Source organism: Labrus mixtus, chromosome 17 (genome assembly GCF_963584025.1).
Source record: "Labrus mixtus chromosome 17, fLabMix1.1, whole genome shotgun sequence".
Lineage (NCBI taxonomy): Eukaryota > Metazoa > Chordata > Actinopteri > Labriformes > Labridae > Labrus > Labrus mixtus.
In genome coordinates this window covers 21,436,233-21,460,029 of record NC_083628.1, presented here as the reverse complement: position 1 = coordinate 21,460,029, position 23,797 = coordinate 21,436,233, and positions in this window count along the sequence as shown.

The window sequence follows — 23,797 nt, the reverse complement described above, 5'->3', positions numbered from 1 at the left end:
CATCTTTTTAAACAACATATGGGTTTTGATAGAGATTGATCATTTTGATATGAATAGTAATCACTCATAAGTAATCACCCAAAGTGTAAAATAGATTGTAAGTATTAAGAGTGCACAGCAAGTGAATGAGAAAATCAGTTTCAAATTTCAGCTGACGCCATCACGTCATCATCACCATCCTTTGAATCCCAGGAAAGCTAATGGCTAAATTATACATGCTAACGATCTATGGTAAGAAACTCTCCTTTAATAAGCTGTGACCGTGAGGAGACACTTAGTTAAAGGCTTAATATGGGACTCGGGTGTTACACCCATTGTAGACAGTCATGATTCACAGAGTTATTTTCAGAGTGTATACTTGATTTCTATTACATTTAAATGTGAAAAATCACATATAAAGCCTTTAAGAAGAGTCAGAAATATCCACAAACAAGGTTCAAAACCAACACGGTTATTTGGCATGTTTTTCTGATGAAATGCCAAATACCAATGTTTGATTTAAAAGTAAAAGTAAATGCTGAGTGCCAGACATTTAAGCAGCAGCAGGGGGAGTAAAAACAGAAAGAGAAAGCACATCAATAAGTCTTGTTGGCCTGTCCAAAGCAGGGTTCAATTTCCACCACAGATCAAGCCAGATTGCTCTCGATTGCCCTGAAATTGAAACCTAATGATTAGCCAGTCATCACTCTCAGCAGTCACTGAAAATGCATTCTCTGCCCAACACATAATTGTCAGACCCTAAAGCATGGTTTGCTCAGCTTTTGTCAGTCAGTGAATATACGCTGTCCTGAATCACAAGAGTGGAGCACATAGTGAACTAAAGATTACTGGATGGCAAATCAGGTAACGGCACAGGAACTCAGTTGTTAACTTAGAATTTATGGTTGGTTAATGGTTTGGAGCTAGCTTGCAAGTTAAAAGGACTGCTCCTTTTTAGGAAGAGTTTTTGGATATTTAGTTGTATCAGGAAATCGATGTAAAATAAGAGTTTAGTAGGAAAGCTTTGGCAGATTTGGCTTTGCAGAAATCGTGGGTCTTCTTTTCAATGTGTGGTTCCTGTGTAGCTATGTTACGATGTGCAACCAAATAAATTAAAGATTTGAAAAGTTTTTCCCTGGCACTGCAGGTCCTGCTGGTTACCCTTACAGCCATTCCTAACAGCATGCAATGCAGCATTCATGATTCTATTAATTACAATTGGAGTGTCCCTCGAACGCCTCGTTTCTATTTTCCTCTGTCGCTTGCGTAGAAGGACGAAGAAGAAGGAGACTCTAAACATCTCCGACACTGGCTTTTCTCACTCAACAGAGCTTGTAGGCTTGATTAATTAAGTAACGATATGGATGCATTAATAATATTCTTACCTGTGATCACAATGTTTAGCTTTGACTTCTGTCAAATCTGGAGAAACTAAATGTCATTCTGTTTGCATGTCGAAACTGAAATTCACAGAGTAGAGAATTAAATATTTGACAGATGCAGTGTGGACAGCCAGTGTGTGATCATGTGCGATGCAACGCAATATCTAAAGCTTGCGTGCTGTTGCTGTAAGGACACGGTGTAAGGCTGGCTTTTGGGGAAAGAACAAAATGGTATAAAAAATAAAAAAAACTATTTGTGCATTTAATAAAAGTAAGTGTAGGAATTGTTTCTAATAACTCCAACTTTTATAGCTGGGACACAAAGCAGCATTAGTAAGAGTAAGAAATACACTAAAACAACATGCAAAACCACAGAAAATAAAGTCCATTTCAAAGCTCTAGGTCAGTGCCAATAGACATGGATATCCTATTCTGTTGCAGCTTCCATAAATCCATTAACAGACTGCAGCCAGAGAACTGCTTGTGGAGTTGTTTATTCAACTCCCAACCTACTGAGACATTGAGACATTGAGACATGCACACTGGCCAAGGTCCCTCCTGCAATGAGAACTTAATGTTTTGTTTGGTATGTTTAGTCTGACCTGCCGGCTGTCAGAGTTTCTGTGATTTCTTCGTTCACTGATGTCATATGAGGAAATGTTATCTCAGAAAAAATACTTCACATACCATCAAATCAGCTCTACTCAGCGACCTCCGTTTCCTACTCATGTTGCTGCTCTCTCAATGAAAAATAAACGTTGTGCCAGACTCTTACTTCCTTGTAAATTTTGCAGAAATGCTCCTTATCTCCTATTTGACTCTTGTAATGTTAGTTTACTGCCTCCGTAGCTTTCTGTTTGTTCAATGTAATGCCCCGCACATAAAGCAGTCACTCATTTCAATACTGTCTAACATTGAAACATTCATCTCAATTCATTGTCTATCCCAGGGGTGGGCAAACTTTTTGACTCGCGGGCCACAATGGGTTCTAAAATTTGACAGAGGGGCCGGGCCAGGAACAGATGGATGGAGTGTTTGTGTGAACTAATATAAATGACATGTAAAATCCATTACATGAAAGGATTTTGCCTTTAACAAGTAGCAAAGCATGAATATGCAAGGCTCATTGTACAAATTGATTTCCAAATGCATTCATTTAATTAATTATCAGTTTCAGTGGGAACAGTGTTGTTGATCTCCCTTTTTTGCCAGTGCATTAAAGTCTGGAGTTAGTTTTGTAGTGGTAATTCTCAGGATAGATCCGAGGTGTTGGTCAGTTAACTTGGATCTGTGAGGGGCTTTGTTGATGTTCATGACGCTGAATGTCTGCTCACATACGTAGGTATATCGCTTAGCTCAGGAAATTTGTTGGATTTCCCCATTAATTCCAAAAATGCGCTGATCTCCTCTTTCAGCTCCCACACTCGTTGAAACACTTTGCCCAAACTTAACCAGCGGACACGAGAGTGGTACAGTAAGTCCTGATGATCCGCATCAGTTTCCTCCAGGAACATAATAAACTGACGATGCTAAAGTCCCCTTGCTCGTATAAAGTTAACAAGTTTTACAACTGGATTCACGACATGATTAAGCTGCAATACAGACTTACACAGAGATTCCTGATGGATGATGCAGTGAAGGAAAATAACATCCTGGTTTCACTTTATCCTGGATTCTTTTCAGCAGCCCAACATGTTTTCCAGTTAAATTTGGCGATCCATCCGTTGTGACATTGGCAAGTTTACTCCAAGGTAGCTTCATTCTCTCGATGACAGCAGACACCTGGTTATACAAGTCCTCTCCTCGCGTTTTTCCTTTCAGGGACTCCATGGTCAAAAACTCCTCCGTTATCTCAAAACTGTCATTAATCCCTCGGATAAAAATGAGGAGCTGAGCAGTGTCTTTCACGTCATTACTTTCATCCAGCGCTAGTGAATATAACTTAAAGGACTCAGCCTTTTTGTTTAATTCTCTGGCTATATCTTCGTCAATCAGTTCCACACAGCGAGTCACAGTCCTGCGTGATAAACTGATTTTTTCAAACTGGCCTTGGCTCTCCGGACACAAGAGACCTGCTGTCTCTACCATGCATTCTTTTAAAAACTCGCCTTCGGAGAAAGGCTTGCTAGCCTTTGCTAATTTAAATGCCAGCAAAAAACTTGCCTTGGTAGTTGACTCTTGAATCGCAGTTTGTTGGTGAAAAAAATGTTGCTGAGTCTGTAAATTAGCCTTCAACCTCTGAGCCGCAGCCGCCCGTTCTTGCGTGGACTGCTTGCTAGCGTAGTTAGCATGCTTCGTAGCAAAGTGACGGCTGATACTGTACTCTTTGAAAAGGCATACAGCCTTTGATCGGACTTCAGTGAAAAAATATTTTGTTGTCCACTCCGTATTAAACACTCGGCATTCACTGTCCACTTTTCTTTTCTTTGATCCACTCATTTTTACACAAGGGCTCATACGGGTTCATAGGGCAAAGCGAAAAAGTGAAGAAGGGCGTAATACACCACACTCTGAAGTGCGCCATCTATTGGGGAAACGCGGGCATTACAGGGGAAAACGAACAAGGTTTAATTATAATAACATTTTATTTAATAATAATATAATTTGGACAAGTTCGGCGGGCCGTATATGGCCCGCGGGCCGTAGTTTGCCCATGCCTGGTCTATCCCAATGACACATTACATTACAGGACATTACAAAATCCTAACTTTCTTTGCCACTGACACTAATTTTACTCAAAGTGCCTGGAAATGTTCTCTGCCCTGTTTCTATTAAAGCTGTATTTAGTATGTGCTGCTTTTTTCCATGATAGAAAAAACATTGCAGGTGTCTCTGGAGAGTTTTCAAATACTTCACAAGTGAAAATCTTATTAGAAATTGGATTGATGGCTGGCAATAAAAAAACCCTGATAACTCACATTTTATTCCCCACTCAAGATGATCATTTTAATGACAATTTTTTGAAGCCTCAACAAACCACAATGAAACTATTGACTTTTTTCAAAGTCTGCAATATGATTGTGATCATAATGAGCAACTGTAACACATTAACTCTGTGGCTGTAAAACATTTACTGAATATAAAAAAGGACAATGCACCTCCAAACAACTATCAAAAATATTGTTTCCATCTTTAGCTAGAGACTCTTTTGTAACCATCCATCCATGCTGGAAGAACTTAAGACTCTCTGTTAGCATTTCCAATTTGCACTGAATTTTTATGGTGATTTCTACCAACTTGAACTATCTTCATGAGAGCATTTGTGAAAATCATAGCACGCTCACATTGGCAGTAAAGTGCATTTCCTGTCTTGGCACAGCTAGCTAGAATTACCATTTTGTTTATCATTTTAGCTTGCTGACAATTTTAAGTATGTTAGCAATGTTGGTCATGTACCATAAAGTACTAGCCAATAGTGCCTAAAATAGAACAGCCTCAGAGTTAGAGGAAAAGAAGATTTATTTTTGAGCTTTTTGTGCCTTTAATGGAGAGATAGGACAGTGGATAGAGTTAAATCAGAGAGAGAGAGAGAGAGAGTACCATTATTCTACTTATTGTGTCAATGGCTTCTTTACAGTAGGTTATTCCAACATTAAGGTACACATACAAATAATTTCAGGTGTAAGAAATACAAACACCAGCAGCAACAGGCACTACCGACTTGTTTAAAAACCGACTTGCAGTTTACCCTCCAGCCTTCCTTCCCCATTGCTAAGCAAGTGGCGGCGCCTTGGGGCCCCAGCTCTCCTGGTCCTGATTGATTCTCTAATAAGGAATGAACAGCAGCGCCTGGTACTTTGGGTAATTGTCATATTTGTCACCCTCCGAAGCGAGCTGAGGCTGTGAGTGTGAGCAGCTTCTGTGATCTAATTGGACAGAGTTATCAGACGGTGAACAGCAGCAGCCGAGCAGGGAGCAGCGGTGATCCATATCCTGCTCCAAATGAGAATGAGGAGTCGTTAAGAGAACAGGGAGACATTAGGAGCATCAAACACATGCATCATTCACACGCACATTCAGTGTATCATGTTGATTTTAGTACCAATATGTCAGCTTAGATTTATTGTCAAGACTGGTTCACAAATATGCACATAGACAATTATCTTCTCCTGAAATTCACACCAGAGGCAACACGTTGCTGCTCTGTAACGTCACCATTAGCACAGACGTGAACAAAGCTTTTGAATTGTAATGCAACAGCTTTGTTTATTTCACACTTATTGATTCTGGAGTGATTGATTTTGAAGTCAAGAGTTGTTAAAATATTTATTTTTGAGTATTGTTCTCCTTCACACCTTCAATGAGCTCATTCGCCGTGTTTGGTGTTAATTGAAAAGATTCATGTGATGATGATGAGTTGATAAATTAAAGTGATAATAAAGGACGATACGTTATGCATATTAAATCCCTCTCACCAGCCGTGTGAAATCTTGTTCAAGAATTCAGTTCGGTGTTATGTTGGACATTTTTAGAAGGTCTGACCGCTCCAAGCCCGACTGATACTCCTGCATTGAATCTATGCCATAGTGGCGTACGCCATCATGAACACGCCATACTTGTGTGTTGGTGTGTCAGCTCTGTAATACTCTACCTAACTCCAGTAAGAAGTGCGGTTTCTTTGCTATATCGGCAGATTCCAATTCCGCCACATTCTCAGCGTGTTTGTTTACAGAAAAATATTGTCAGGCAGCGTATTATGTTTGAGTTGAGATGATGAATATTGAGCAGCTAGTTGATTAAACTGCATTTATTACAAAGAAGAAAAGAGAGGAGACATCGTAGGAGATGAAATGTACGGTCGCTGAATCGGTTGAGGCAAAGGGAATTTTTGTTTGGCCACTTAGAGACGTGGATGAAAAAATTCACTTCTGATATTTTCAAATGTTGGCAAAAAGATTTCACGAATTGTGTCTTCATCGTAAATGCTGCCATTTATCTCACTGCCACGTGTCAGGCGACGTACGAAGGCTTCTGCGTAGATGCAGGGCTGCCGGAACCCGCGACGTATGCTCCGATGTGGATTTAACGCAGAAGTATAAATCAGAAGTTACAGTCATGATTGCCGTTTTAAATTACCTTATACTGGAAAACTAGTAGGCCAGTGGTTCTCAACTAGTGGATCGGGACCCAAAAGTGGGTCGAGGAGCTGTTTTCAGTGGGTCGCGAGCCTGTCAAGCGCTTTTTTAAATGTGTTAGTTTTGTTAAGTTTCTTGCTTCCGTCAGATGTTTTGCACCATAGGAGGTACAAAAGAGTTGACAGAAGCAGCAAACTGCAAAAACTGGACCATTTTTTATTAAATCAATTTGATTGGTTGAAAAATCTCGAAATTTGGGTTACTATTTTTCAGGGAGGATTTGGTGGTGGGTCCTGAGGCTAGTCGAGTTTAGAACCACTGATATAGACTAATACTGATATATCTGTGAGGTGTTGATATTAAATGTAATACTCCAAGTTCTCCAGGCAAGTAGAAAGTATTGATTGACCTTCATTCTGAAAATCTCACAAGCTGTCAATTTGCACATGAAGTGTAAATAAGTGAAACGGAGCATCAGCCCTGTATTGAGCAACAGTTACTCCTCGGGAGGGACCGAGGACGCTGCCTCGTTTGAGACCTTGTTATGAAAGAGTTGAACTAATGTGCGTGTGTCTTCTGCAATAATTTACGACCCCCTGCAGCTGTGCAAATACCGGCGTTGATGGCCTGAGTTTCAGTATTATAATGACGGAGCAGCGCTGGATAATTCATCCGAGGGCCCTAAAATATGCAATTACTCTGCGCTTGCTCTGGATCCATCTATCACGCTCAGCGATTCCCTGAGAAACAGCAACACTTTTATCAGCACAACATTAGTGATTTAAAGTGATGAACCTTTGAGTGTTTTGTTGTTGTTTGTTCTCCCTGAGTAAGATCATATCTGATATCACCACAGGAAATCAACATTTAGCGAGGGAGGAACCTCACAAGCAAAAGCCAAGTTTGATCTTTGGCCCCAGCAATGAGGAGTCAGGGAGTGAATGAACATTTTCCAAAACACAATTAATCCATCCTGAAAACAAGAAAAATCATTCCTCAAAGAAACCCGAGGTCCAGGCCTCTTAACGTCTCATTATTCTGTCAACACAAACTCCTGGCTCCTGCTCTCCTGAAAAACTACTATGATATGATTTCATTCTTTACCGCCATCTGTCATGGGTCCATTGGTGCTTTTCAAAAGCCAGAATTCCAACGCTTTGAAAAAGAGCGGACATGTTTGAAAAAAGATCCTCTTGATGACTCTTTCTGTAATAAGCGGAGGAATCCATCACCGAGTTTTCCAGGAGAACAGTTCCTTTGTCTCCTCTTCCAGAGATTAAGTCTGCAGTCTGTGATTAAGATGTTTTGGTGTCTCAGAGAGACCTGCAACACATGAATAAAGCGAATGATTAAGCTCTTGTTAATGCGGTCGACGGGGTTGTTCTTGGCCAGTGGTTTTCACACTTTTTGTGCAGAGCATCCCTTCATAATAAAATGAGTCGTGAAGCCCCAGTGCTGCTGAAAACATCAACGGTTAACGGTGGTGTTGTGGAGCGCGAGCTTTCATAAAGTACGGAGGCTGGCTGGAAACCAACATTTACAAAGTGTGAAACACTTTACATTACAAATTTACATTTTGGTGAACATTTTTACATTTTATAAAACGAAATTACAAAAGCAAAACATTTAAACCAAGGACAAAGCTAATTTACATTTTAGAAAACCAATTTACAAGATTTGAAATCCTTTCACGAGCAGAGACTTGTATTTTAATACGGTGCCTCCAAAGGGACAGAAGAGCAAACAATGAATGTGTTCAATGCTGACAGTATACTCTTAATCAATCAGTTGTATGTGTGACACCCAGAAAGTCTAGAGTTACACAAGGTTGAGATTTCTGTGATTATTTAAAACTTTAAGTAACTAGTGGACCCCGACTGATTTATCGGCCAGCCGATAATATTGGACTATGGGTATCGGCTAATGTTATCACAGATATTTGTAGATTTATCAACCAGTCAAAATGCATTTCATTTGAGTATCATTGTATTAGACTAGCAGTCCTCTTTCACCAGAAAAATGCGCTATATGGATTACAACAAGCATTATCACTCTTCAGAGTGTCAATCAGGATGCACGTTCATGCACAGTGACTTTCCAGTTCTGTTAGATCACTGCATTTGAGGGATCAACGCAACATCAGATCGAAGATAGATCTAAGAAAGATATCAAAAAATTTCATATCGGTCGGGCCCTAGTAACTAGATATCCATAGGAACTACAGATGTGTGTCAGTAAATCTTCTGGGATTATAAAAATATCTCTAGCTAGTCAATCTAAATGACAATACTTTAAAAATAGACCTGACTGTCACACATACAGTAAGCAACATGCAAGGAGAGCCTGAGGTAAACACACACCATCAAAGATTATATAAAATAAATCATTTATATATACACAGTGTATTTGGATAAAAAATGTAATTTAATCTGAAGATGAAAAAAAAGGGTTGGCTAGAGATCAAATTTAATTGGCATCCAGGAAAAAACATCATTTTGTCTCTTCAATAAAAGTTGTAAAAAGATAAACAGGACTCCAAGCTGAAATCAAATCTTCAAACGAGCGATGTGTTTCCATCCATCAGTGTGTTTGTTGTCCTGACCTCTGTGGAGTCTCAGCAGAGCTGTAGGACAAAAACAGCTCATCAGCAAACACATCAGAGTTTATTTACTCCCGCTATAACCCACTCAGCGGCGTCTTTATACGGCAGATGAAGCCTGCTCCTTTGATATCCATTACCGTATTATTCGCCGGTAATATCTCTGCCAGCATTATGACTGTAATTATGACTGTCATTCAAGCCGGGCTTTTAACATAATTGAGTCATAAGAAATTAGCATAAAGGCTAATTTGTTTGATTATGCGTGAATTTGTGGAATTACGGGGCTAAACGATGACGGCTGTGTGGCAGGTTCAAAATGAGCTGAGGGGAAATTGTTTAAGGAGCTTGACAGAAGTGCGGCGACGCGGCCACTGTTCATAACGTGTCCGTCATGCCTGCAGATCACTGCTGGAACCTCACAAATACAAGCTTTGACTTTCATGGTGTAATATCAGCTGAATGATCACACGCTCCTCTCTATAAGCAGCTGGTCATGTGAAAGCTGTCGAAGGTCATCAGCTGACATTTTGTTGACAAGCATAATGTATGTTTGCTTTATCTAAAAGGCATAATCCTCCCAAACGCACAAGGTTCAAATCGAGAGTTAACCCTTTATTTGAATGTGGGGGAGGCGTTTCTGCTGGTTGTAAGCTAGCTTCAACACAGACATTAGATCCTCTGATATTTTTCCTTGCAAATAATAATGAATCAGCAGTAAATATCCACAAAAATAAATGTTTAGAAGGTTAAAAGTATTTTTTTTTAAAACTGACCTCTTTTCTGTTTAAACAGCCTCTTACCTTTGAAGGTTTGGAGGAAGCAGAAGCCTTGACCTTGACCAACAATTGATGACTGAAAGGTGAATAACAAAATGCTTCATGGAAAATCCAGCTGTTAACAAAGGGGGCTAGTTATAATTGCATCAAGTAGGTGCAGGGTAATACAAAAAACATGTGTATTGCCATTTTTAAAGCCCCATCAGCAACCTGAGAAGCACTACTGAGTTTGTTCAGGCCTTCATGAATCCGCTCAATCAGCCATAACAATTATAGTAAACATTTGCATTTCCAAGAGGATTGCTGGAGCACCTCCCTGAATATGTAACCCACTCAAAATAAAGTTTTCTACAATAGCTAATTTAGTCCAGCAGAGGGCAGTGTTGGCGCTGTAGAAGGTTGGGGTAACAACAATGAGGAAGAGCAGATGAACTGAGAAAACAGGACTGCAAGCCTGAAGGACATCAGCTGCAACATATGCAGTGTAGCATAGCGAAAAAATAAAGTTATTTACAGTTTTTCACATTGAAATCTGTCGTGGACGCATTACAAAGACTTACTGGGTCGAAGAATGCAGAGTAATTACTGATTGTGTATCCGATTCACCACTGAGTGTCAGCTACGTCTGCCATGCTTTGCAACTAAGACAACTGAGTCAGCATTTCATGTAGCCTAATTTAGCTTTGCTTTGTATTCAAGACCACACTAACCGAGCCCAAGACGAGACCAGAGACCAGAATGCTCCGAGGCCGAGACAAGACCAAGACATTTAGGGATCGAGGCCGACTCAAAACCAAGGTAGGGGGGAGGCCGAGACAAGACCAAGACCATAAATATCCCTGAAAAAATCATTGAAAAGAATCATCTTGTGTTTAGGGGACGTGTCCCTCACTTAGGCCATAACACCGGGGGATAAAAATAAAACTACAAATTAGTGATTGGTTCTTTTATAAAGAGGTGTTTTCCTTCTCATCACAGTGATGACAGAAAATGTTCCTTACTGTGGTAGTCTTGACCGGTCTTGATTTAAAATCTGGATTCTGCCCAGTCTGAGACCGAGACAAGGCAGAGTAAAAATGCTTTTGATTCTCGAGACCAAGACTGATTTTGAGTACTACAACACTATTGAACACATTAAATTACAACAGAGAAAGTAAAATATAGTTATGTTACTGTGTGGTATATTAAAGCCAGAGTTTTACATGTGAAGCTAACAAGTTATTTTTTCCATATTTAAACAGATAAGAATCTGTTTCTTCAGCGTCATCTGACACTTACCCTGAGGCAGCTGTTTCAGGCTATAAAAACAACACAAAATTGTCATTGATGGTGTTGTTTGCATGACTATAGTCTTATTTATTACCAGCTAAAACCTCCAGAGGCTTAAAACTTGTTGTCAAAGCAATGTGGTGCTGAATGTTTCTCTGTACTGTTTGGTAGTGCTTTATTATTGTGGATGTAAACTCCATTTGGCAACACTCAACATTAGCATCTGAAATGAGATCAACAGCCTGCACTGAGCTACGTTTGATTTCATCACCTGTTGGGTCAGTAATCAGACGAGCTATTAACAATCAGTGAACAACACTTGATATGACTGCTTCTGTGATTGGTTCATTGCATAGATTTCATCAATATACAAATGTAACTACGCCTGATTTACACCCAATCAGAAAGGATTATAGAAAGTTAAGATCTGGAAGAAAACTCCAAGGCAACCTCTTTAACAATTTTTAAACACTACAAATGTCTCATGAAACAACAGGTCCCCTTGAAGGTTTGAATCTTCCACTTGGACATGTTGAGGTTTGGAGAGGCTGTAGAAATATAAAAGTCCAGCAGATGGCGCCGTTGGAGCCTGTTTGTGTTTGACTCCCTGATGTGGTGCTGAAACACTTCAGAGTGAGTTTTAAGGTTGAGCAACAAAGTTCAATGGACTTAACCCGTTACTTATACAGGAGTAAAATGTAGTTTTTTCTTGTTGTTGTGTTTTCAGCAGCAGCTTCATCTGGTCCTGTCTGGAACCTGCAGCAGCTCATTTACTACCAAACCATCGCTCATTCACCGACACAGGCAGCAGATACAGCTCCTCCTCTCTGCCACTCACAGCTATCAGGATCATGGAGAGAGCAGAAAAATCTCCCTCATAGTGCCTTTATTATCAGTACAATACACTAATGAGCGAGGTGTTTTGATGAAATCAATTTTGCAGCTTTCATTGAAGTATCTTTGACTGATAAACTTTTTAGCATTTAGTTTAAAGGAAATAATTCTGTTTTGTACTTTACATTTTCATTAAAATATCAGTGGCTTTATGTGTATAAAACAAGAATCCAAAGGGTTAAAATTGAATATAAATGAAATAATTGTCATATTGTTTGGATATACCCGACACTAATCCACCATGAGCAAAAACTTGGCAACTGACAATGAAAAACTGCCTTCAAACCTCGAGCAGAACCAGACTCATGGAGAACAGCCGTCTGCCTCAACTGTGTGTTGATTTGATGACTTCTATACTTAGCAGGATGTCTTTTAGTATAAAAAAAACATTTAGTCAGGATGACATATTTTAACACAATATTCTATTTGAACTCAGTTACATTTGATTTATAGAGCTTTATTTTAAATTAGATGTTCAATTAAAAACATTTCCTACATTTTGAGAGAAAGATAATGGCGTTGATTCTTTGTGAGCAAAAAAACATTTATTTTATTGTACTATAAGACATTTGTAAAATCTACACAAGGTACATATTTAGTGATCTTTGCAGATGTTTGTGCTTGTTTAAAGTACCAATTGTCCAATGTTTTGTCTGTTTAGGAGCTGACTTGTGGAGGAGATCAGAGGAAGCTTTGTGGAGTTGAAGGGCCCATGTGAAGAGGAGCTTTCAGTTCAGGAGAGGAGCAGGAGTCGCTGGTGATGAAGATTGGTGGAGGTTGAAGAGGCTGGAGGTGGAGTCTCTGGCCAGAGCTGACTTTACAGCATGAACATGTTAAGTCTGATCTGCATGTGTCTTGTTGAGTTTAGGTGGATGTTCAGACAGCTGGTACAACAACCTGAGAATGGCATGAGCCAAAAATAATTCAGATTTATTAAACCGTGCAAACGCAGACTTGCATGCAATGTTCCCTTTATAAATTACCATCCACCTGAAAATGTGCATACATGAATCAGCCCCAATAATCCGCCCTCTACATGTACGCCAGTTTCAGGCTGCCTTTTCTGCGTACGCAACTTCCTTCTGCAATCAGCAGGTGGAGGTGGCAGCTGTAGGTTGTTGGTAGATAAATATGGTGAAGATGATGGCTAGTATTTCAAAGGTGGTGACTTGTGGGAAGAAACCACTTACACAAGCTTTCGGTAGAGGTTTAGCCTTCTGTAGGATTCTTATGGTTAGAGGATTTAAGAGATCAAAATTTGTCGATGGAAGAAGCAGATCTTCAAACTTTTCACTACATATTTACATATTTACAGTTTGGTGTTTTTGAACTCATATCAAGTCATTGAGTTCTATTTCCTGGCTCTCTTCACTGGAGGTCTCCCAGGCTCTGGTTCTCCTGATGTGTCCACATCATAGAGGGGAGGATAGACTCCGTCCCCACCCACTGACATGTCCACATGCATCCGTCCATCTTCATCCACTGTTTCGGTGAAGGTAGGACGGTCCAGTCGCTCCCAGAGCTTCTGTTTGAGACGACGTCCGAGCTCTATGCTGTAAGGACGAGGTCTGCCGCTCTTGAATCTGTGAGGATCAAAGAAACAGAAATTAAACTCAACGATACATGAGATGAAAAAGTGTGACAGATTGGTGATGAAGAAAGTGATCGATTTGTTTTAACACAAACATACTTCAGCATGTCGTCTACCACTGCATGGTAGATCAGCTGGAACTCCTCCACTGGACGGTTGTAGATGTTCAGATCTCCGTCAGGCTGCAGTGGAGGAGTGGAGGGTCGGGGGACTTGGGTCTGTACCTGTGTGCACGGCGTACAGAGATTCTCCCTCTGTTGACAGTAGCTGTGGTCAAATCCCCGAAGCGGCTAATCGGGAGAACTGAGAACATTCCTGTTCAGTGTTGCCAGGTCCGCTTGTTATAAGAGACTTTGGGCTTGTTTTTCTGTAAAGTCGCTTGCAAATATCGTCAGTCGCGGGTTGCGCGATTAATGTAGCTCATTATATTCATCAACATTGATATCCATCAAGACAAAAAAAAAAATGTCCAGAAACAGCCCTCATGCAAATGACTTAATCTTGTTAAGCAATGAAGTGTTGGGAGTTAACTGTTTAATTTGACTGGACCACAGCACCTGCAACTGTCCCGAAGTGGGACGGACACCACCCTCCTCAGTTTATGTGGTTGTATCACTGCTGCTATCTTGTGCAGAAATAATGCAGCTATGTTTCCACCCAGGGTGTTTTTAAGGTAATGACAACTCATTAGGGAATATTCCTGGAGTGGGGAAAGTCCCTGTCAACTTCTCTCCCATCTTAAACCATTCAAGCATCTTGAACAGCTCAGACATTTACATAATGTAAGAAAAACAATCTTACAAATAGGAGCCAAAGTGTTTCAAAAGTCTGTGGAAGTATCAGTTTAAATCAAAGTGTTTACAGAGGGCATTTGTAAAAACAAGCTAGCACCCCTGTTGGATGAGATTTGAGATCCTTTAAGTTAAGTACAGATAAGAGCCCATTACAAATGTCAACTCAGTTAGAGTACTTGAGTATTACCAGTAAAATAAAAGTATTGCTTGTTTAAAAAAAAAGCCTTTCATTTATATACTTTAATATCATTTTGATAACCATTTGTCATTTAACTGTTGAACTGGATCTAAGGGTATAGGTTTATTATCAATGATTTTTTTGGTTAATTAATCTACTGAGGTTTATATATTTTTATTTTCTGCTTGTTAAAATTCAAATACAATGAAACATATCTAAACAATGGTCCAAAAACCTCTGAATTATTTTATTTGCAGTATTATTCATTTTACCAGAAGATCTGAATTCCCACATTTTGAGAGACTGACTGATATTATTGCATGAAAAATTCAACAACTTATCATGATACCAATAAAAAAAAAAGAAGAGGATTCCGCTTTGATTTAACTTTCTGTGAAGTTCTATCAACAGTTGTTATCGGGTTTTATAAGAGTCTTTTTAAACACCTCTAGATGTAATTCCTTCACTTGGGAGAACCCTGTCAGATTGGAGGAGAAAAACAAAGTACTCAAGAACAGTAAATCTACTTAAAAATGGTACCTGGAGCGCATTTTTCATTACACTATTGACAAATATGACAGTCAAGGCAACATGTAATGATTCTTTTATTTAAATTAGTCCAAAAAAGGACATATTAATGAAATCAAGGAGTTGAAAGACGGTGGACTTATAACAGGTGTGTATAAAGGGTTTTATCAAGTGGCCACTTGATGCCTTATCCTGACCGTGTGTCCCTCTCGGAACAAAAACTGCCTTCTCAACTTTTTCTCGCAAGATCTGGCAACACTGTTCCTGTTGGGCAGACCACAAGGGTCGTGAGAGACCGTGCCCACGTTTTACAACGAGTCTGTGCGCACGGATTTCCAAAATTTTCAGGGCTGAAATTTAGTAGAAACACTACCACTATCCAGGCAATATGTTAATATAACTTGAGTTCAGGTAATAAAAAAAAAACCTGTAACTGGTGTGATCATCATTTCCCTCATGCAGTACAACACATCTTCTCATGATGATCAGGTTGTTGGTGCACTCCTCTTCAATGTGTGAAGTTGATGGATTTTAGCAGGAACTGGAACATACTGATCGATGACAGGTCCGCTAAGTATGCATGCCACGCAAGAACCTGGGATAGTTTTTAGCCTCCAGGTCCAGGAATTGTGAACTGGACTTGTGCTAACTTGATATAAGTGATATCTTGTGATATTCACTCTCTATATTGAATGGTAAGAGTTTGTTTACAGAATGTGAACGAGACGGCAACGTCCTTCAATCAAGGTTAAAACGAGTGACGTTCAAGTGCACACCGGAAAATGGGAAAACCCATACTCCAACAAAAACTAATAACCTAGTTATTTATCATACTCACGTTATGACAGGACTAGCAACATGGGGCCATGCATTAGCATATAGGAACAGGTCACTTCATCTTATTAAAGTTATCTGCACATAAAACACCTCAGTTCTAATTATAAGTCTGTGGATTAAACACTGTCTGTGTTGTCTATACTTTTTATGGTGTGACCTGGCTGAAGACTAATTTCTCCTCTGGGATAATAAAGTAGAAGTCAGCTGGTGTTTTCATCAAATCTAACTTTAACATGAAACATAAACTCTGTGCTTTACAGATGATCTGACAAACAATAAGGCCTTTGATCAATGTTACACTCATTGTCCCATGAGCCACAGCTCCATGTTCAGCGTGTACTGTATCAACAGATATTTGATATCATGTAACAGAAGGATTGTTCATACCACACTGAAATATCCAAAACCAGTTAAAGTCCTGTGTTTCAATCCAAACTTTAGTATTATCAGAATGAATGTGAAGTACTTCAAGTGTTGCAGTAAAATGCTCCCTGTCTTTTTATTTGGACTTTTATTTCTGATGTGTTGATGATTATTACTGCTGCAGATATAGATCATTTATAATGTTCTATATGTTTCAGACTGTTCTCATTTGAAATACTAAAGATGTCAGACAAATGCAGAGGAGTAAAAAGTCACATATTGATCTCTGAGTTTAAGTGAAGTAGAAATAAAGTGTACCATCAAATGTGAAAAACTAAACCACAAGTTTATTATAAAAATAAACAAACATTGTCTGAACTAGTGAAATCATCTGAGACACATATTGATACATGATGAATATATTTCTTGTGAATATTTGAATGAGTTGATAAATACCTCTTCTATCACTTTCAATAACTCATAAAATGATGCATCAAAAACTTAGTTTCTAAAATGAGTCCAAACACAGATTTCAGGATCTTTGTATCGAAACAATTTTATTTTGAAAATTCATTTTGTAAAATGTTTTTATAAACGAACAACCTTTCAAAATAAAGAGATGTAACAAGTTTGACATGAAGTGAACAAGAAGGTTTATTTATTTAAAGTTTGAACAATTAGTGACCCACATTGAAGTCAAAAACTAGAGTTAGTATTTATTATAAAAGATCAAATCTAATGAATGAGAAATAACTGAAGGCATTATATATTAGTTTTAGTTGTCTCTGTTTTATTTTCATCAGGCTGTATTATTTATGAACATTTAACTTGTTTTAAACTTTATTGTTCCTAATTATCTTTGTCAAATAGAATCATTGTTTCTGAGATATTTTTCACTCTTCCTGAATTAAACTCAAATAACTACAATTATAAATCTGTTTGTTGAAGCTACTTTATAAAATAAAGATTTTTTATTTTAATAATTTTATCAATCTATTAATTTTAATGAATGAAGCTCCAAACAAAACTAAAGTTACTGCAGCTCTCAGACTATCCAATCACAGAGCTCGCCAGCCAGTCAACTAAGAATAATGATAATAATTATAATACATTAGTTTTATATAGCGCTTTTCTAAAAACTCAAAGACACTTTGACAAAAACATTAAATAATAAAACAAAAGAAAAAATAACGAGGACAGTACAATGATGAAGTAATGTGGGTGGGGGGAGAGACAGTTAGTGGTTGTAGGCAGCATTGAAGAGGGTGAGTTTTGAGGGATTTCTTGAAGGAGGTGAGTGTGGGGGAGTCTCTGATGTTTTTAGGGAGAGAGTTCCAAATAGTTTGTCCTGCAGGGGGGGGGACAAGAGGTTTGCATCAGCAGACCTGAGAGTGCGGGTGGGACTGTTGCAGGAGTCTAATCTGGAGGGGATGAATGCGTGGGTGAGGGTCATCTACACAAGGTACATATTTAGTGATCTTTGCAGATGTTTGTGCTTGTTTAAAGTACCAATTGTCCAATGTTTTGTCTGTTTAGGAGCTGACTTGTGGAGGAGATCAGAGGAAGCTTTGTGGAGTTGAAGGGCCCATGTGAAGAGGAGCTTTCAGTTCAGGAGAGGAGCAGGAGTCGCTGGTGATCATGGAGGATGAGGAGGAGATAAAGACATCTCTGGTGCACAGATCTTGTAGCAGAAGGAACTGTCTGAATGGACCTTCATCAGCTCCTGTAGATCTGGATGTCTCTGAAGTGGAGCAGGACCTGAAGAAAAGCACAAAGAACATCTGTGATTTTAAAACACCGTACATCAACAAAGTCCATCAAGAAATCACTTCAATCAGGAGAGACTTCATTGAGAATGAACAATTATTTAGTTAACAATAAATGTGCAACAATTTAGATTTGAACATAGTCTTTGGGGGATTAGACTCCATCGTGACCACTTCATGTACTCAGAAGGGTTATGAGGCCGACAGCAGGATAGGATACCCCCCTATGGAGTCTAGACCCTGGTGGTGGTGAGAGGATGGAGGCTATCATGAGCCTGGATCTGGACTCTGCTGAGCTGGAATGGAGGTGACTGGGGCGGTGGTGGGTTGCAGCAGTTGCCCTGAAATGACGGAATGACTGTGGAAGAGAGAGAACTGTTTTAGTTATTTTGCTGCAGCAGGATGATTGGTTGAGAGAGGTTGTGCCCGAATCTGGTTGGTTAATTACTTAAACTTGGAGGTGGAGGCTGTTTGGCACAATCATTATCTGGTGGTGAAGATTGCTTTCATTGACAGAGGTGGAGGTTCTAGAGGCTGACCATGGAGGCCTCTGACAAAGCTGTCTTCCAGCATAAACAGGTGGAGGAGGATCTGCAGGATACTGGTCGAGGCTGATGGTGGAAGTGATGGCTGCCTGAGTATTTCAGAGGCTTGAGGTGGATTTCAGTCTGTCAGATTCTGCAGGTGGAGGCAGTAGCTGCAGATATCTGGCAGAGGCTGAAGTTGGAGGCTTGAATCTGCTGACAGAAGCTTTAGGTGGAGGTTTAGCTTCTGGAGGATTCTTGTGGTTGGAGAAGTCAGAGTAGGAGGATCATGCAGCACTCTACCTGAATCTACAGGTGGAGTTTGAGTAGTGTGTGACTCATCAAGAGTTCAAACTTAACACTACATATTTACATATTGGAGGTAGAGGTTTTTAAAGTTTTCAACAGGTGGTGTTGACGGCTGCGGGTGTGTGACAGAGGCTGGAGTTTGGCTTGTGCTCTCTGCCAGAATCTGCAGGTGGAGGTGGAGGAGGAAGAGCAAATGTCTGGCAGAGGTAGCAGGTGGAGGTTAACATGTTTTTGAGTTTACAGCAGTTGGATGGTAAAAGCTGCTGACAGACACTGGAGGAGGTACGTAGTTGTCAGGATGGAGGTAGAGTATTGATCCACAGCTGGGTGGTTTTAGGTGGAGGTTTGTTAAAGCTAAGTGGTTCTTTGTTAAGCAGGAGGAGGCTTAAGGTGGATGTTTAGTTTGTTGGTTGGAGCTTGAAAACAAGATCTTAAAATGGTTTGCAGAGGATTTTTTGTCATCAAAGGTGGAGGTTGAGGTTGGAGTTGGAGGCTGCAGTGTGTGACTCATCAAGAGTTCAAACTTAACACTACATATTTACATATTGGAGGTAGAGGTTTTTAAAGTTGTCAACAGGTGGTGTTGACGGCTGCTGGTGTGTGACAGAGGCTGGAGTTCTTGGTTTGTGCTCTCTGCCAGAATCTGCAGGTGGAGGTGGCAGCAACAAATTACTGGCAGAGGCTTAATGTCAAGGATCAAGCTGCACCTTTCTGCCAGAATCTACTGGAGGTGGAGGAGGAGGAGGAGCAGCAGATGTCTGGTAGCAGGTGGAGGTTAACATGTTTTTTGAGTTTACAGCAGTTGGATGGTAAAAGCTGCTGACAGACGCTGGAGGAGGTACGTAGTTGTCAGGATGGAGGTAGAGTATTGATCCACAGCTGGGTGGTTTTAGGTGGAGGTTGGTTGAAGTTGTTGGTTCTTTATCAGGCAGGAGGAGGCTTAAGGTGGATGTTCGGTAGAAGATTTATCAGAAATGTCTTGAAATGGTTTGAAGAGTCTTTTTTAGTCGTGGCAGGTGGTGCAGGTGGAGTTTAAGGCTGCAGTGTGTTGACTCATCAAGAGTTCAAACTTTTCACTACATATTTACATATTTACACTTTGGTGTTTTTGAACTCATATCAAGTCATTGAGTTCTATTTCCTGGCTCTCTTCACTGGAGGTCTCCCAGGCTCTGGTTCTCCTGATGTGTCCACATCATAGAGGGGAGGATAGACTCCGTCCCCACCCACTGACATGTCCACATGCATCTGTCCATCTTCATCCACTGTTTCGGTGAAGGTAGGACAGTCCAGTCGCTCCCAGAGCTTCTGTTTGAGACGACGTCCGAGCTCTATGCTGTAAGGACGAGGTCTGCCGCTCTTGAATCTGTGAGGATCAAAGAAACAGAAATTAAACTCAACGATACATGAGATGAAAAAGTGTGACAGATTGGTGATGAAGAAAGTGATCGACTTGTTTTAACACAAACATACTTCAGCATGTCGTCTACCACTGCATGGTAGATCAGCTGGAACTCCTCCACTGGACGGTTGTAGATGTTCAGATCTCCGTCAGGCTGCAGTGGAGCAGTGGAGGGTCGGGGGCCAGGGGCCTCGTCTGAGACCACAGGCAGGTCGGCAGGTGGGATGGGGGACCGAGGCCTCTGGACCAGATGATCGGCAGAAGATGTGGAAGGACGGGCCGCAGAGGTCCGCTTCCTCTTCTGGGCCGGTCTGGGAGGATGAGCAGAGTGCTGCTGTTTGGGTTTAAAAGATGAGGAAGGTCAGTAACATAGAGAGGATGTCAGGCTACAGTAAACTTCTCAACAACTTTTACAATCTCACAAGAGAACAATCTGCAGCATAACACTTTGTTAGCTGTTTGACAAAACTTAACAAAATCTATTTTAAAGCATGAAACATTTCAGTGATACTAAAGATTTTCACTATCAGTTTGAGAAAGATAGATGATCCTGTTTCATGGAAGCATAGCAGAGCCTTTTGTGTCAACTTCCCCTTGACTATTTTGTTTGTAACATTCAGGTCATTTTATCATTTCACATCAAGACTCATCATTTAAAATCATTTCACATGCAGAGTTAACTTTTGCTCTTCATCACTAACTTTTTCTGTTCAACAATGAAACCTATTCAAATGAAAGTGTACCTGTTGGTCCCTGCAGGATGCTCTGGGCTTCCTGTCACTGTGTGCACGGCGTGCAGAGATTCTCCCTCTGTGACAGTAGCTGTGGTCTGCGAGGTGAACGGACACAACACACTGCAACAAAACACACACACACAAACACACACGTTAGAATCAGACTTATATGTACAGACAATGCAATAGAAAAAAAGAACTGATTATCAGTTTCACATATTCTGTCTTAAAATTCAGCTTCTCATAATAAATGACATAAACAGCCTTTTAACCCTTTCAAGCCCTCTCTTAAATATTCTCTCAGTCACAGAATGAGCAGCAATTTAATACCATGTGAACTAGTTTAATTGTGGTGATTGATGTGAATATCTCCTCTTTGACTGTTTTCTTGTAACACTTGAACTTTCATACAGAGGTGAAGTTTGGGTCTGTTAAACATTTGAACTCTACACTAACATTCAGAGGATCACTGTGTATCCCATCTGGAAGTTTATTCATCTTTAATTCATCAGATGTATATAAATATCACATCAACATAGTTTACAGAGGATATTTATCTCTTTAAAAGTACATTGATAATACATAGATACAGCTGGCTGCTTCTCAAAGTGTGAAGGATTAACTATTGAGATCCACACTTTTTAAATGTCACATTTTCCTTGATGGATGTTTGTAGAGGACTTTAAATGATGTTTTCAATCAAAATAAAAAGATAGCCTACATAAATATGAATATTTCATTGAATTGATGGTCTTTTTTAAATAAATGAATCCGGTGTAGTTCTGACAGTCTGCATGAAACACTGGAGATCATCAAAATGATCAAATCTGACATTTTCCATCACTAAAGTTTCTTTATTTAATTTAAAATGTGTTTTATATTCATAAATGACACTCCAGAGGAAATATCTTCTGAACAAACCTTATCCGGTTCAGTTCAGGTGAGACAAATGTAATCATGACGGTAAACACCGGAGATTGACTAAATGGTGGTGAAATCTTACGTTTTCCATGACAGAAGTTTGTAGTTTGTCTGTGGAAGACTTTAATTCTGCTCAGGATGTCACAAGTTCTCACTTCAATGCTTTAATTTCTACAAATCGTGGAGATGAAGTCGTGAAATAATTTTCGTGGCTTATCGAGTTTTTGTTTGTGTTTAAATGATGATCTGATCAAAATGATGCACCTAGCAACGGACCATAGCAACCACGGAATCCTGCGCGTGCGTGACGTGCGTACGTGATGTTACGTTCCAGGAATGTTAATCTGTATTTCACTCATATTCATGTTTTAAAGACCTTTTAAAATATGTAAGAGGGAGACAGAGTTCATTGAGTTTATTTCATTATTTGAAGTAACAACACAGCAGCTGATTCATACGTGCGTCTTCAAAGCGGGAAAGGTGCCGTGCGCATTTTACACACCTGCACAGGAGCAGTGTTAATAAATCATTAAATCTCTGCCTGACACAGCGTCAGTGAAGATGAACATAGACCTAACTCTATTTACTGTGAGGGCTTTTTCTTCTAAATATTAGACAGGTGTTCTGTTAACACACACGATCAAGGTGTGAGAAACATCTGGAACACAGCAGCTTTCCTCTGGATGAGTTCAGCTCACTGTGATGTGTATTTTTTATTTTATAAGCAGAAGAAGAGCAAATATATTATAGGATTTTTTTGTCTGGCACTTTGAAATAAATAGTTTCTTCAGCTCTTTCTTCTTCTTGTGGACAGTTAATGAAAATAACCTTTATTGCACTTTGACTGTGAGAACATTACACTATCTAAGTGTGCTTTTAAATCACTATAGTTGATGATATTCTACTTTTTTCAGGTCACAGATTGTGTCATTTTACACTCAATATGTAAGCCATATTGTCACTTTATCACACACTCACAAATAACTTAAAGTCTCTAATTAAGTCCATAAGAAACATACACACAGAAAACAGAACATGAAATGTCTACATGGTCTATTTGTGTGATTTCTGAATTATTAACAAAACAAACCCCTTTAATTCATCTTAACTTTTCCATGTGCTCCATAATGTTATTCCATTATGTGATACTAGCAACAGGTGTGCTAACCTAGCATGCTAGTGTAGGCTACAGCTTAACATCTCTATTTTCACATAACTGTAAAAGTACTTTGAACATTATACTTTCCTGACACAAATTCACAACACTTTTAACCAATATACTGGTGTCCATGCATGTGGTTTTGAGGACAATAAACTCACCTGTATGTAAAAACAAAGAGGCAACGAAATTAAGCTAGTTGAGTTCAGCTGCAGCACTTTGAGATATAATGTTCCTCACAAGCTGTTCGCGCCCTCTAGTGACCTGATTGAGTATCAACCACATTGTAACAATACACTGAAGTTTGACTTTAAATAAACTATTTTACACACATAAACATTAAATATATATATATATATTGGGATCTCTTTTTTACTCATTTAACTTTTTATTTTAGCAATAACTGTATTTCATATAATGAACTTTTCCACTGTCCCTGTGAATTTTAACATATATTTTTGCATTTTTAAAAATCTTGTTATGCATTTTTAACCCTTTAATGACCTTAATTTTTAACTTAACCCCTCTAATGTGTTAGAAAGTTGCACACACCTTTTGTGTTAGCGGGTCAAATTTGACCCATGATTTAATTCAGCCTAAAATAATCTAAAAACAATCATTCACATCCAATATTGTTTTTCACCTTATAACTAAGTTATTATGCAATCATACCCATGCAAAAACTGGTTTAAATTGAATTTGTATGGTCCCATG